Below are 16,524 nucleotides of genomic sequence, written 5' to 3' on the forward strand. Positions count from 1 at the left end.
CTGGAGAATTATCTCTACCCTTTGAATTTGTATTTGTCCATGAGCAGATACCGCGGTAAATTCCTTCGAAGAAAAATGCGACTGTCAGCGTGCGATCGTTCGGATATAATTCGGGAAAACTAACAAACTGTCAGTCAGATTTCCAATTTCCCGAATTTAGTAATTATTTTACTTATGGATTGCCTACACCTACCTTCGCGTGTCGTTTCCTTTCAGTAAAAAATAAATTGTGCACTTACATTCGTACGAAGATTAAAACTGACCTAAACGAATGTGTCCTTATCGACTTTTAATTCCGAGATTGTAAAAATTTCTGGCTTCGTATAACACTGGTGGAAAGTTCCACATGGTTTGTCCGATCGTACAGACATTATATTTCCAACTGATTTTGCTGTCGATTTGAAATTCACATTGCAACAGAAATTGATCATGTCATCTTATAAATAAATCACAAGTTCTTCGAACGGATCGAAATGAAGCAATTTATTTATAATTTATTATTGGTCTCTTATCTTAATATATTTTTTCCCATTTTTTAACGAGTTATTTCTGGTTTATCGTTGATTTCTTCTTTAATGTATAAAAGTAGAAAATGCGAGTAAATATATCTATTATTCTATTAACGTTCGTGCTATACAGATTTTCGAGCTGATTTCTTAACTTTTCCCAATAAACTTCCGCTAAAAACATACATCTATCGATTCTAACGCATGTTTTGTATTTCTTTTTTTAACCCGCACAATATTTAGACAGCAACCCGCATCATCAATGACATTCTAGCTAAAGAGAGTACAGTCGAAAAATATCGAGGATAAAGATGACCAGACACTCTATACAATTTGTCAAACGTTTAAGCAAAATTGGCTCGCAAATGAGAACATTACCGATTTTCCAAGAAAATTTTCCTTTGCTAGAAATGTACTCCTCTCTGAACAAGCTCACATTTTAATTTGTCTTCCACGGAATTAGGTATCCGTTACTAAAGGGAAAACCATATTTTCGTTTCCTTATAGTTCCTAAAACATGTCTCATATCATAGACAGAAGAGATTCTCGATAATTTATCCCATTCTCTGATTCGATTCCGAAAGTGGATAGGGTGAATGGGATGTCGCTTTCTGTTGAAAAAAGCGGTCGGCGCATAGAAACTCGTTCCGACGGGAAATATTCGCTGCGTAATTACACGGCTGTTCCTAGAGAAACAGTCGAGGGGTACGGTGGTTGTGTCGTCGAGCTTAGTGAAAACGATACTACGATACGTTGAGACTCGTCGCGATGCGTATGCTTTTCCTAACGTATCGAGTCGCCTTTCCTCACACCGAATCCATTCTTTCGATAGGTAGCTGTTTCTCTCGTCGAGATGGACACCCCACGAAACACGTTACACTAATTTGAATTTTACTACGCGGCAGCACGGGTCACGAGATACATCGTTCCTGAATTTTCTACTATATTTTCTTAACGCGATTGCTTATTGAATTTTAGCACCTTGTCATTGTAACACGCTAAAGGATATGGCTGATAGATTAAATTTTTTATTTAGGTATAGATGTGCGAACATTGTATTAGAGTTATTTATGTAATTTCATTATTTTCTTCTATGCCGGGTCTTCCATCGTTCGAAAGATGAAAGGCGATAGAAATAAAAATGAAAAAGTGGCAACAGCGAAAGGTTGAAAAACGAGAAATAATTTGCAGATGAAACAAATATTCGAGCCTATAACAACATCGTAGAAAGAAGGGGTGAAAAAGTAGAAAAGTTAATGTACACATCTCCCAGCCCTGACCAAACTATCGTCGGTCGGGAAAATATAATTAGATAAAACATAAAACTGTCGCAATATACAAGGACGTGGAGGGGTGGTAAAAAACCGCTGGAAAGCAATTTGACGCCACAGAGTAGATGCATCGGGACGCTTTGAAGCCATAAATTCGTGCAGGATGGCGAGGGCGCGACTACGGAGAGGCAGTCGTCCAATCGGACGTCGCGCTCGGCTTGCTCGTTCATGCATTTCAACGCTTGCAAATCATTCATTCTGACTCATTGTCGAGAAGTCGGCCGCTATACGTGTACCGTCACAGCAAAATGCTCTCAACGATGAAATTCCACATGGGAACATTCTGCACAGTCGTGTGCACGCGTGCGCGCAACGACCCAGCTAGGCGAGCGCGTTTCGACCCTGTGCCCTTGAATATTTATCGTTTTCTGCGAAATCAAATTCTATCGCAATGAATGTACCATCAGCCCCGGCTAGTTCGGTAGGAAAACAGAATTACGATCGGCCCGCTTTTAAATTAAAAACAACCCGACCGTTTTCCACCCCCACCCCTATGAACTCCCTTTTTTCTGCTCCGAAGCCACGTCGAAAAACATAGCATCACTAGGGACAAAATTTATTACGAACTCGAAATATACATACATAGCTTTAGGAATACGAACCTATGGATAACTTGTTAAGGAATTCTTTAGTTGATTTCTCTAAAGTAACGCAAATTGGAATAATAATTTTATTAAAAATTCGATTTGAATTATACTATGCAAATGGGCAAATATAACTAAATTTACAAATAAGGGGGAAATAAGGGGGAAAATACATACATATAACTACTACACCTTTTGGAGAAGTAGGCGAAAAAAAAATAGAAAAAAGTACACATAATACGTAATTTTGTAAGCGACAAACATCTAGCCATATAATACTACCGAATTTTTCACGCAACAGCCTAATTTTCTATAAAATTATGTTTCGTAGCGCTTTGAAAATAAACAGATACATACATTCCAAACGTGAAATAAAAATTCATCTCCATAAGATGCAATTTTTCGATTGGTTTCTACACGTAACGCGACGAGATAGGTCAGCCACGAGGAAAAAGAGGGACGCAGGCCGAGATACACATGAAGATTCGGTTGAAAAGAGAGAGAAAGGAACGTAGTAAGACTATAAGTTCGTTCAAGCGTCCGAAAAAGGGGAACGTAAGAACGCCCGTGGATTTTCGTTGATGTATCGCTCGAGGCATATGCGCGCCAGTGGTCCGGAGAGAAAGGGACACCGATAGATCGGGCTTGATGACAGGAGAGAGAGAGAAAGAGAGAGAGAGAGAGAGAGAGAGAGAAATATTTGTAGGTTACGTTGGCGGGTCAACGCCACCTATCTCTCCCTCGCGGGAGCAGGCTGTCACGGGACTAAAATTAAAACGAGGCACACCCACCCCGCCTACACATATACGCGATGCCCAGAAATGTTCAGGGACAGACACTAAAATCGACCTTAAGGCTTCGGGCTTTCTCTCCCTTTCTCTTTTTCGTCGTTAACGTTGGCAACGCGTTATATACTACATATATACAGGGTGTTCCAAAAAATTGTGGTCAAACTTCAAAGGCGTCTGGTGCTCGTCAAAAGAAGGAAAAATACATCATCAAACGTGGATCTAGGTATCGTTGGTTCCGAAGTTGTAAGAAAATTTCTACTATGAGCCTGTAATAGTCTAACGAACTATCGTGTTGTCCGCCACGCCATTTAGAAAAATATGGCGTACAGTAAACCGGTTAACCGTTGGATAAATTGACACGATGAATCGAAGATTATCATCTATTATCGAAAGACAAGGGGAAAGCTAGTGATCTTTCAACGCGTGCGTGCTTTTATGAGGAAACGCATCGAAACCCTTGTCGAACAGAAGTCATATTAAACGAACGATATAAAAATGTCTTATAATTGCCGAGCTAGTGATACCTGAACCCGCGCCTGCTACCGCTATTTTGCTCGTTTTGACGAGTATTACATACTTCTGAAGTTTCTGATACATCCTGCACTTTACGTTCGTCCCTTGTCGTTGTTCCTTACCCCCTTTGTGCTTTCAGCCTCGACGACTAGCCTGTCCTTTAACGCAAAGCGATGCCATGTCTCACGAATTGCGTTGTCGTTCGCAAGTGTACTTCTTGCGCGCGCCACTACCTCTTCCTGTTCCCTCCCCATCGACTTTCTTTGATGAGTTTCTAATAAGCGCATGCAACGTTATACGCTCACAACGTATCTGCTTCTATGTCCTCACTTTCACCGTGTCACACGACTACGATGATTCTTGTCATCGCGCACGTCTTTTTTTTTTCGTACGCTTTCGCAGTTCACATAGACGCAACTGGTGCGCGAGCATCTCTATATATATATATATATATATATATATATATATATATATATATATATATATATATATATATATATGCACGAGAACGAAATTTTGTCGGACGTAGAGAGTTCGTAATCTAGATGGCCTTCCCGCGTTATCGATCGACCGGGTGTCGATAAGTTTTCTGTACCGACCGCGGAATTGTGGTGATTATGTTGTCCTAGAAGAGTCGCGCGACTACACGGAGGCAGAAATACCGCGATTAGAAGGACATATATCTTACGCCTTACGCCACGTCGTGGCGTCGCGTGTAACCGACCGGGCGATCTGTGAAACGATTTACGACTTCGTGGGCCAACTACGTATAGATCCTGCACAGCCACGACCCAGCGAAAATTCGTCCACGGATGTTTTGTGGAGATTGTAAATTAACGACATTTGATATAAATGTGATTTTCTGTTTGGCACACGACCAACACGAAATGGTATAAATAGAAGTTCCTTGCCGGGGATCCCTACCGCGTTTGTAACTCTATACACAATTTCTGTGTTTTATTTTCGGGAACGGTTTTACCGTAAAAGCGTGACAAAAACGTGAAAACGCGTGGAGCCGAACGGCTCACGGGGAACTAGAACTTCTGACACACTATTAACCAAGATAATTTCGACTCAGTTACGTCACACAATCCATAACACGCCGGTTGCTCTGTCTTTCTCCCTCTCTATCTTTACTTCTATGTATTTCGCTTCTTGTATCTTAATATCGTGAATCGTGATCACGAACGATGATGTCATGGGGTAATTCCTACCGATTCTAGAAGAACTATTCACAATCATCTCCGTTGGAAATTTCCTTTTAACACTAAACTGCCAAATGTGTTAAAATGGCGCATCATAAATATCTTGTTTTTACGATTTGTTTGTTTTTACTAAAAAGATACAGGGGTGCACGACAACTACGTTAAGATACGTATATTGAAACTTGGTATTTCTAATAAATGATAAAATGAAATTCATAGCGTAATAGCAAATACATGATATCTATTTTTAAATCTTCCTGCAGGCGAAATTGAAGTTGGAACTATCGTCACCTACGGCAAACACGATAATCAGAATGGAAGATAACAATAAAACAGATAATATCTCTGAAATATGAAATAGTAACAGTTAGTGATACGCTTTATGCAATTCAACAATTTGTTCTGATAAGAAAATACAAATATTTTACTGTGTGCAATAAACAGGTTTAACACAAGTGCATCGCTTATCAATTTATGAGTAAAAATTACCGTGCCATAATCATCAACGTGCGCAGCGAAGAAAATAGAGACGTAACGAAGATAAAATTCCGGCGCTGCAAATATGTGTCGACACTGTCAATCTAACTGTCAAGGTGTATCAGAAAAAGCGACTGAAAAATGTCTATCATTTATTTATGGATATACTTGAAGCCGATTAAAAAAATGCAATTCCTTTAACATAAGTACTATCAAAGCAATCATATTCATAAAAATTACTTAAATTGATATATTGTATTATGTACTTACACTGTGTGTATGTATGTGTGTGTATGTGTGTGTGTGTGTCTATATATAACTGTAGGTGTACAACACTGGAATAAAAATATCCTAGATACTTATACGATACTTGAGAATAAGGAAGAAGGAGGAAGAGTCAGAACAGAATCCAGATTTCTAGTATCGATTGCCAGTAACTCTAAGGTAGTTCTAAATAATCAGAACGAACTCCAGTGTTTTTAGGATACTATATGAACAACTGACACGGGTTCTAGCTCAATTTCAATTCTAGTCGAATCATCAATCAACCGAGTTGTTTTTAACATCACTCAAGCATCTAAAACAAACTGAACTGTAAGTAGCAAATCAGAAACACGGATATAAAGAAATGACGCGACGCAGCGCAACGATTGTCCCAGCCATAAGCGCAGAGCAGTTTGCATTCTATTACTCATCCTATTACTCTTCCTATTACATACTCGTTTCGATCTGCAACGATCCTCTGACATGCATACAGCCTACACGGCAACGCCATAGGTGTGACTTCCTGCGACCGTCGTAAACAAGGACATCACGTTTTAAAAAGGGTTCGCGGCATGGAGTAGTATGTAGTAAGACTCAATAAGATAAAAGACACCGAGGTCGGAATGTTAGTGGGACACGCCCACGATGGTACTGTAATTCGATGCGTTAGGCCACGCACACCGATACGTGTAGGATGCACTCCACACACTTACACATCAATTCGTTCGACATCCTTACGCCACGTAGAAATTTGCCTTCCATTATGTCCTATTACGGGGATATCATTTATCTATTCGCCTTGTATTCCGTTAATTAATCCTCCGACTATCGACGGTACAGTAGAACATCCATTTATTACCCAAAAACTTCATATCATTTACCATTATTTAGCCTATTTAGCATTCAATATGAGATTAATTTTATACGCGTTAACACCTTATGTGTAATGGCATCAAAGAGAAAATTCTACAAGCTAAGGCTCACAAAATGCATAATATTGAAAACATTTCTAATATTTTAAAATATTTGTGCCGTTACAAATGCAATACTCCAATGACTTCAAGAACAAGCAGGAAGTAATCAAAGAAAACTTAACATATATTACAAACTTATTAGCACATTGAATCTAGTTTCAAACAGGTTAATAGAAAAGTTGAGTTTTTCTCAAATCCAACAACTATCCTGAAGCAATCTTGTTTAAGTAATGATGTTATAATGCCGTACACTACACACAGTATAAATTTGAGACCGTAATCCTCATCAGTAAACAGCTATATGTCCCATTCATTTAGAATGAATAACATAGAATAACGCTACAATAATCGTTTCGTATCGTGATTAACTTCTTTATTGAAGTATTTAAAGTGAATGAGAGAACAATACAAACAAATATATACGAAACAATGCACATTCTTCAGTTGGCAAATCCGCCAATTCGTACAAATGATTTTCAAGTGCATAATCAACATGATGGCATTTATTATTATTATTATTATTATTATTATTATTATTATTATTATTATTATTAAGCATAATGAAATGATCAAAAGGAAAAATGTTTAAGATGAAGCATTGCAAAAGCTAATAATGTCGTAGTCTTAATAGAATTTTGATTGCAATTATTTCTCTTGAAATAAAATTCTCTTGAAAATAAATGAAGATATACCATTAATTAAATTAACAGAAACTATATCTAAGAATCTAGAAACAGAATAAGACATTAATTACAAGATACGTAAGATATGTGACTGATATAAATAAAACAAACGATATCTTTCATTCCAAGTTAAAGAAACTTATACAAGATATCCAATTGCAAGTTTGGTCTCAAACTTATATCCAGTAGTGGAAGTGAAACATTCGCGAAATATAATTGTCTCCTACATATTTGGAAGTAAACACGCAGGTGATAAAATAACTTAGAAAAACGTCGGGATAAGACAAGCGATTTTCGAAAGTCCAGTATCTTGAAAAAGTAAGATTATATCTAAGGATAACAGGTCATATACCTGTTTCTACTGGAATGCGAGGGGGTCGAAGTGCCTCCGTGTCTTATACAACCGAAACACTTTTCAAAGTTAAACCGGCTACTCATTTACCTAAGAAAATAATCTACCTAAATTTTTAATCGCACGTAGATTATTTCATCCGTCAATTGCCACGCAACTAAATATTTATGAAATATAAATATAACTGAGCTTGATTGGTAGTCCATGCTTTTCAGAAGTTCAGAACAGTTTACAGGAAGGTATATTCAAAAAGTATTTTAATTCTAATCGAGAAATGATTATGTACGATTATGGCGATGAAAATGCCATGAAAAGTGGTATTTTACATATTGTTTGTGAAAAAAATAGTGGTCAGAATATTTATCACAGCCACCAGCTAGATACTTAGATAGATCTAAAGTAACGAATTTCGCGAGTGTTTTTCTCACGCATCACGTTATCTTGTTTTAGGAACGTGCATGGCACAGGTGATGCATCTACATCGGTAACCAAGCTTCGGACCTATCTACGTCCACGGGAATATTTTTGTCCGCGGAAGAATTATTTCACGGAATTACATCATCGAACACTTTTGTCAAAGATCACGAACACCGGAACATTAAATTATATACGTACTATTCGCGTTACGAAAGCGACGAAAATGACAAACTATGCATCAATTTAAAATACTAGAACTACCGTCGACTAACAGATAAAACTTTTAAAAAGAAATCACAGCAAGAAAAGAAACGAGCTTTCGTCCATACACTTTACCGGAACATTCAAACTTCCAAAAAATGAAGTATTATAAATATATAAAATTTCTATTGTGTAAGTAAACTAGCATTATTAATTAAATTTTACAAGCCATAAGTGAGAAGTTGGCAAATTTGATAATGAGAGAAATTAACTTCTACAAGCATACTTTATGAATTACAAATTAATTAATTACTCCATTGAATTTGATTAAAGTTGTAAAATTATAAAAGAAAAGTCTACAACTTGTAAAGTTCTCATCAATTCATTGGTATTATTATGCAAGAAATTCTTGGTAGTTCCAGTATTAAAATAATAATAAAAAAAAACCGAATTGACATTATCGAAATATGATCAAATAAAATTTGCCGCGCTAGTAACCGTTACTTTGAATAAATAAATCTCGTACTTCGACAGCGTGAAGAAACGAGGAATTAATGACACGTGGTTAATCGGTCGACTCACATTTACGCACGTAACGCGCATTACACGGCTTCAATTCATATGTTTTGCAAAATACTTATGTACAATGGAACGTTAAAACGATTGTCAATATATGATTCGTCCCAGACGAAAACGTGACAGATCAAAATGCCTGTCTATCATTTCACGTTTAAAACTAACAGCTATAACAACACACAAACTTGCGCGCGTTTTTTTCTGCGTCGCAATGGTAACGAAGAAAACACCAATAACGTACGCGCGTATTTCGATAATTACAAACATACCTACAGCTCGAAGGTTATGTTTCGTATGATAACATCCGTCTCCGTATGGCGAACGAAAACCCGTGCAATATGGAGCAATGATCAAGTCAGCTGCCAATCTCAGCTTTAATTCGAATGAATCGAAACACGATAAGCAAGATGAACGCTCGGACATGAGGAACGTGTAAAATGAATTTCGTTAAGTAATCTACGTACTCTTGAATAGCATAAACAACGGAAACAGTAACATCATCGTTTCCGCAACGGCGTAAAAACGCAATTACGGAAACGATGACGTCATTGGTATGACGACGTGAACCGTAATATATGTCCAAATGCATACAGCACAGCGCCCACGCGCGGGCAATGGCGTGTACGACTTATTGCTCTATAGCTGCACGTATATACGAACATATGTATATAGATGTACGCGTACACATACATATGTATCGTAAAATAGAGAGAGCTCTGTACTACCTTGCGCCGGAACACGCGGAGGTATCAGCCGCGATCTCGCCGTGATGTCGGTCACCGTGACAGGTTAGGCGGTCGGCGAGCCTTCTCGTTGGTTCTTCTGGAGTTTGCAACTTCTCACTGTGGTAACGAACAACACACCAATAGTAGATACATATATATAAGATATGTATATATATGTATATATATATCTTATTTGTCAGCACTTATATCAACAATGACACGGCTTGTCCTTTGAACGTGTAACATACGAGCTGCGAATTTAATAGCCTTTAAGGACGCTGCACTTGCTCTCTTCCTCACTAAAGATAGAAGAAACGGCGAAAAAGGTACTTTCCGTTTTACTACTCTCACCATACAGTTCCGGTCGATCAGCCGGATCTCGCGACACCAAAAACCACGAAAACTTGTTTTCTCACTTGAACAACGCTGGCCCGGATGATGCGTGCTTGCTGTGAACTGCTGCACTGTTCCAACTCATAATCGGCTTACTCGATCACAAAAGAATTCCGTATTTTTTTTATATATTCGCTCGCGTTTTTCCCTTCAGTACGGCCGCTGCTAAGAAACCACGCGCGACTAAACGACGATTGCGAGAGCAATAACGACGACGTACTGCGTGTTCGACGATGACGACGGCAGTAGCAGCAGCGGCAACGGCGGCGGTGGCGGCGGCAATGGCGACGACGTGCAACGACGGACGACGTCGGAGGGACCGGTTGATGGAACGGGGCAAATATATGCAGCTGACGGAAGCCTCGAATGCGATTTTGTAAGAGGGTGAAAAGGTAAGGCGAGCAATGCTGGTTAGGCGACGGGATTGCGACTGCTTGCTGCTTGCTTGGCTAGCCGCTAGCGGGGGCCTGGCGCGACACCGACTGTCCGATGCCAGCGCCCCCTCTCCCCTCCCCCTCCCCTCTACCCTGCCCCTTTCGCTCCCACCTCGTCTGTCCCACCACTCCTCCACTACTACTTGCCCGCCTTCTACCTTTCTCGCTCTTTTCCATACCACACAACACAAACCTACTTCTCCTACTTCTCTCTCTCTTTCTCTCTCTTTCTCCCTCTCACTCTCTCTCTTTCTCTCAAGCCGCTTTCTCCTTCTATTTCATTCGTTTTTCTGTATTCCCCTCCGTCTGTCTCGCTTAATCACACCTACGGTCTTGCACGATTCACACACTCGACCATCATTTCGTAGCTTCTCTTTCTCCAACATTTTGTCCCTCTCGTTCTTCGTCTAATATGCAATAGATTTATGTTTTCTTTCTTTCTCTTTCTACCATCTATCGCACAACTATGCACCCTCTCACTAATTTCAACCCCCTAAAGCTTTCTCTCTCACTGTTCCACTCCCCTTTCCGTTACCCCCTCGCTTTATCATTCTCGCCCTATCTTCGTTGGATCACCCGGCTTCGTCTCGCTTGATCGTACGTACGAACTTTCGTGACACACACCGTCTCGTTCTCCTTCTCTCTCATTCTCTCTCCCTCTGTCTCGTTCGTTCCCCTTTTGTCTCTGTTTCACCATCGTTTATCTTCCTTTTCTCTCCTTTCTCCGACTACGAGGAGCCATGATCCCCTCCTCCGCATAATATGCTACCCGTCTCACCCCTCGCTGCACCCATGCGGCCGTATACCATGCCACGTCGCCGTCACCGCCACCACCGTTGCCGCTGCCGCTGCCGCCGCCGCTGCCACCGCCGCCGCCGCCGCCGCCGCCTGCCGCCGCCGCCGCCGCCGACGATGAGGCACCAACCGCCCCTCTCCATGGCTCAATAAGCATCGTTGGCGCGCATGCGCCGATCTAGTCCCCACCACCCACACTCTTTATTAGTTTATCTCTTTCTCTCCAACGTCGCCTGGCGACCCAGCCTGCTTACTGCTTACCCTGGTAGAGAACCGGCAACGGAGTTAGGTTAGGTTTGGTCGCTCATCGCCCACTGACTATCACGCTCGTCGCGGGTGAAAGGGGGTTAGTCGATCTCTCTTTCTTACTTTTTCTTTGCTCTCCCGTCTCTCTCTCTCTCTCTCTCACACTCTGTCTCTCTCTCTCCTCTTCTCGTTTGTGCCTCTAGGAAACAGAACTTCCAACGCATGTACTATACCTCAGCGTAATCTTGTTTCTCCATGCGCTCGCGCTCAAGAAAAAAGACGGAGCAAGAGAAGGATCGACCAAAGAAAAAACAAGTAAGGGGTAGTAAGATCCGAAGGAAAATTCTTTATATTCCATAGCAATGCTCTTTGAATATGCCACTGCGAGCAACGAGCAGAGATTCTTAGATACGATAGATCTGGACCACCGCGTAACATTCGCACAGATACACCAGTTGTATAAGTATCATACATATATACGCAAGAACGACATGCTCACAAAAAAATCACTATGTTGCGAGATGATTCACAGTTCACAATCGATCCTTTTCTTCGATACCGGTTCTTCCATGTAGCGATCGTACTACAGCGTCGCTTCGATAGAGATCACTTTCACACGTCACGCTTGATTTCCCATTGACGCTACGTGAAAATGCATCGAGTAACAAAGTAAGTAAGCGCATTTTCGTAACGAAAAAAAAAGACGAAGGAACTTCTGGCGCATACTATACACCTGCTGAATCTCGTTCTCCTGGCATACAGGAAAGAAGGGGGCAAGGTGACAATGTACGAGGGAGGCAACGAGTGAGATCCGTAGAAAATTCTTTAGACCAACACCGACGGTCTCTGTGTGCTACGGTTCACAGCAGGAAAAGATCCTGGTGTCTGATACAGAAGGACCGTGCATATCGTTTGCACGAATATCTCTGACAGTACATTGCACGTACACTTTACGTACACAAACTTATCATGACCCATTGTTACGATTCGTTCTTCGGTTCACTTTCATTTTATATTTTGCCTCCTCGCTCTTGTTACTAAAAAAGGAACTAACAGCCGCATAATACGAATTCTCATTTGTATCTTAAAATGCTCACTAATTAGAAATGTTGCTATTAGTAACAATGTTCGAAATCGATGATATCGAGAAGCTTTTTCTTCGATGTCGAAGAATTAACTTCTACGATGAGAAAAATTTCTGATGTAAAAAGGGACTGAGTGATAAATTATGTTACGTGTCACTCTACTTCAGTTACTGTCATCTTGACAATATTATTGATATTTCAATAAGTATCGATCAATTATTGATAGTCGTTAATAGCATCCCTATCTACGTAGACTATTATAACCTCGATAAATAGTGGATAAAACTCGAATTTTACCTCCGGTTCGAAACTCTTTCTTGAGGGATTCTCGATACCAACGACAAGGCGGAAGCGGAAGCGCACCATTCTCGCCTCGCAGACTCTGATAAGCCAAGCATTCTGCTACCTACATATAAACGTACTTTCCGTTTCCAAAATACGAAAATCCAACGCGTCGCACTTGAAACACGTTATCTTAATATCCATCGGCTCTCGATAAGAAACGACAATATGTCCTATTAATCGTGCGACGAATCATCAATCGTAAAACCGGTGCATGAAACGTAATTTTTGAGAACACAGTTATCTACGTTTAATTCTGTCGAAATCGTTCCGGGGCAATGCGTATCGAATATTCTCGCACCGTTGAAAAATGAATAGCCCGTTCTAGCGGCGGTAGATATATCGTAGCAAGTCAGGTATACGTACTTACGTGTACATAAAAGTTAGAAAGAGAGGAGATAGAAGAAGAAAGCGCCGAATGGAGGGTGGATTGTGGAACGCAAGACTGAAGAGTGGGGCCGGAGGCAGCCGCTGAGGTGTGATACGGAACGTCGAGGGGGTACAAGGTGATATTTCTCATGAAACTGAACCGAATAAATTTTTAACAAAAACTGCTGACTCGCTACATTACTCTAGCTTCTATTCCTTCTTTTCTGCTCTGCAACCAGTCCGCTGGCATCTTTCTCACTCTTAGTGTCCGTCGCTTCTTTTTCCTTAGAGTGACACCGCGTTACCGAAAATACGAGGAACCCCTATTTGAAGCACCATCACACGGTGAAATTTATCCTGCATGCACGATTGTATGTAACTTTCGTGAAATATTGAAAGTACGGTCGGTAAAATACCAAGAACAACGACGTTAAAGTCTCGCAAATCATTTTTCTCCCTTCTTCGTACGTTTGTTGGAAAGGTAATTATATGCGGTACGAGCGTCGTTTGACAGTGGTAGGTGGTAGATATCCATTGCACGAGCGTGATTCGGTTTACGTTAATGTTCACGTGCTAAGCCGCTGCGCCACTTTTACAGTATTGTTTTATGAACACAGAACGGTGTAAACCTCCTCGCAGTTTAGCGAAAATATAACGAAGGAAGATTGTTAATGCAGCCACGCGTTTCCTCCGTAACAACGGTATCAACGTGACCACAAACCACGTAAACGGGATGTAAAACGGAAATGCGGTTGAGTCTATTGCGGACACAGCGTCGGCTAATTTTAGAGGAGTCAATAAAGAAGTGCAATTTCTACATATCATGAAAATTTAATTTCTTAGCGCTTGACTAACGTGGTAGTTGATATAAACATTTCTTCGATGGATATACATATTTATTGGACATATAGAATCTAGATATAGCAGTCTTTTCCCTTTAATTTAGCGTACCGTTATTTTAAATGAATGTTAGGTGAGAATAGCTTAGATGAATTTGGATGTGATTTCGTGATTTTTCATCAGTGTTAGAGATCATAATTTTATATTTAATATTTAACGAATCGTCTTTATGACCCGTGTAACCATTGGCAAATTGAGAAGTGAAGCATTTAACGACGCTGACCAATGGTCTTCACAACGTCCCTGAAAAACAAGTATCATTACGTAACTAATCATTGCTTTTTGAAAAGGAAGTTTCCCTCGCAGAGGCATTGTGCTCCTCGGCAAAGGTGAAGCTAATGAGCGCGGCTTTCATACAAAAAGGAAGAAATCGACCGCCAGTCGGAACCGACCAGAGTGAGAGAGGGGAGAAAAAATTTTCAACGGCGTAAAGTAGGAATAGCAGAAGTGCGATTCGATCTTCATCCTCGGAACCATTTCATTGCAGGACAAAGCCGGGGAATCTTCCGAATCGAGAAACAAGCGTAACGTTGAGCGAATGAAGAGAATGAAATAGAAGGATGGCCATAGGGCTACGAGAAAGACAGAGTGAGGAGAGGATAAAAACCCCCTCGAGGTTCGAGTCAGCATCCCACGATATCTACATCTATTTTTGGCCACGGTCAGCTGTAGTTGCACGGCATTAGCATAATGAAGACAGTTCGTCTCTTCTCGTTCTCTCGGGTAACGCGTGTCCCTCTCTTTCGCCAGTCACGCCACATGCGCGCGCGCACGCACACACCCACCCACACACACACATACGTTCATTCTCCCTCTTTCTTCTCTATGTCTGTCTATTCACCTATCTGATCATCTGTTTCCTCTTTCCATTTAAACTGCTTGTATAAAATATTGCGGTAACGACGCGAAAATTCTGAATAAAGCTTAAAAAGGAAAGACATTAAATAAGTTGAAAGAGGAAGAAAAAAACAAGACAAAAATTTAGCGAATGACATTTTATTTTTTGTCCATAATATGGGAATATAATGTAAAGGGGATATATATTGTTAAATTTTGTTGTGTGTTTTTTACATTTTCCACCAAGCCAAAGAAATCACACTAGTTATATTAACAAATAAACGGTAAATTGTAACATTCGACGGACAAAGAATATTTGCAGGACGAATAACGTAAGAAGAGATTTTAATTGCACGTTAATAGGTTCTTACAGTTTTGTCCCGGGTTTACGAAGAAGATCTATAGTTTGGCAGTGCGATGAGTGTTGGCAAAGAACGCGCAAGAGTAAAGGGTCGAGTAGCCCTGGAAGAAAGGGAGGAGCATAGAGAGAGAAACAGCGATGACAAAGCAAGAAGGGAACCAGTGTAAAAGGGAGAAGGACGTATTAAGGGGAAGAAAACCTGCTCCAAGACGGCGCATCGCGGCATACTAACAATACAATAAGATAACAAGCTGTGGGGAGGGCTTCTCCGTGCTAACCTGACTTTCGTGGATAACTCGACGTGCTCCTTGGCACCGTAAATACGTTCCACACACGATATTTTGCCCCCCCCCCACCGTACCCCAGCCACCACACCCCCCACGAGCAGCCTAATCTTCACCAGAGAAGACGCTGGACTCATAATCTTCTCCAAGCGATAAAATTGCCTGCTATTCAACGCGAGGTCGTGCCATTTCCATCTCATGGGAGACAGACACTCGCCGTAGTAACCATAACCTTGTATGTAACGAGAGTTACCAAAGAAATTTCACGCTCCAGTATATTTCTTCCGTATCAGGTATATAAGTAATCGAATCATAGTCATATCTGTCTAGTTTAACGACTATACGAACGATGCTGACAAACACATACGTACATTATACATATTTCGCGTCAAATGTAAATTACAAATGTAAAGTACGATGGTACATGAATAACATCAATTATTTCAGTATTTTAAGTTTTAAATAGACTTGTGAGAAGATTTAAATAGATTTATATAAACGCGTGTAAGAATTGCGTAAGTGTAAAGGAGTTATTGCAAATGCAATTGCTCGATTGACTCGAGTTGCATTGAGAAGTTAAAGAACAAAGTCGACAGATCTACGGGAAGACACCGTTCGAAGGGACAGAAACAACTTTGAGATATGAGTTGAAGGTAATGACACCGAAAGAAAAGAAACAACGTTTAGATCGAGTAAAAGATGTACGTGGTCGCAAAATTATAAAATATTAGACAGGTAATTATGCCGAAAAGCGAGAACAACAGCTTTTGTTAATTCATTAACGGGTAATTTTCATTCGATCGGCTTTCCCAGCGTAAAACGACGTTCACGAGGCGAAATAGTACGTATTGCATTAATGTCGCCGAGTACATTAATTTT

General features: G+C 40.5%; 1 protein-coding gene across 12 annotated transcripts in view; it reads right to left on the reverse strand.

Annotated features, from left to right (window-relative positions):
* The window catches only part of LOC117207887 (probable serine/threonine-protein kinase yakA), a 385,156-nt gene extending 374,656 nt beyond the window's left edge, over nt 1-10,500 (reverse strand). For 7 of the 12 annotated variants that reach the window (XM_033448579.1, XM_033448577.1, XM_033448572.1 and 4 more), the window contains exon 1: nt 9,600-10,495. The gene's annotated coding sequence lies outside the window, so the exon portion shown is untranslated. Of the gene's footprint in view, nt 1-9,599 lie in introns of all 12 variants that reach the window. The other 5 variants (XM_033448565.1, XM_033448567.1, XM_033448566.1 and 2 more) reach the window with 3 other exon arrangements.
* Nucleotides 10,501-16,524: the final 6,024 nt, after the last annotated feature.

The sequence above is a fragment of the Bombus bifarius genome, unplaced genomic scaffold, assembly GCF_011952205.1.
Source record: "Bombus bifarius isolate JDL3187 unplaced genomic scaffold, Bbif_JDL3187 scf7180000008047, whole genome shotgun sequence".
NCBI lineage: Eukaryota > Metazoa > Arthropoda > Insecta > Hymenoptera > Apidae > Bombus > Bombus bifarius.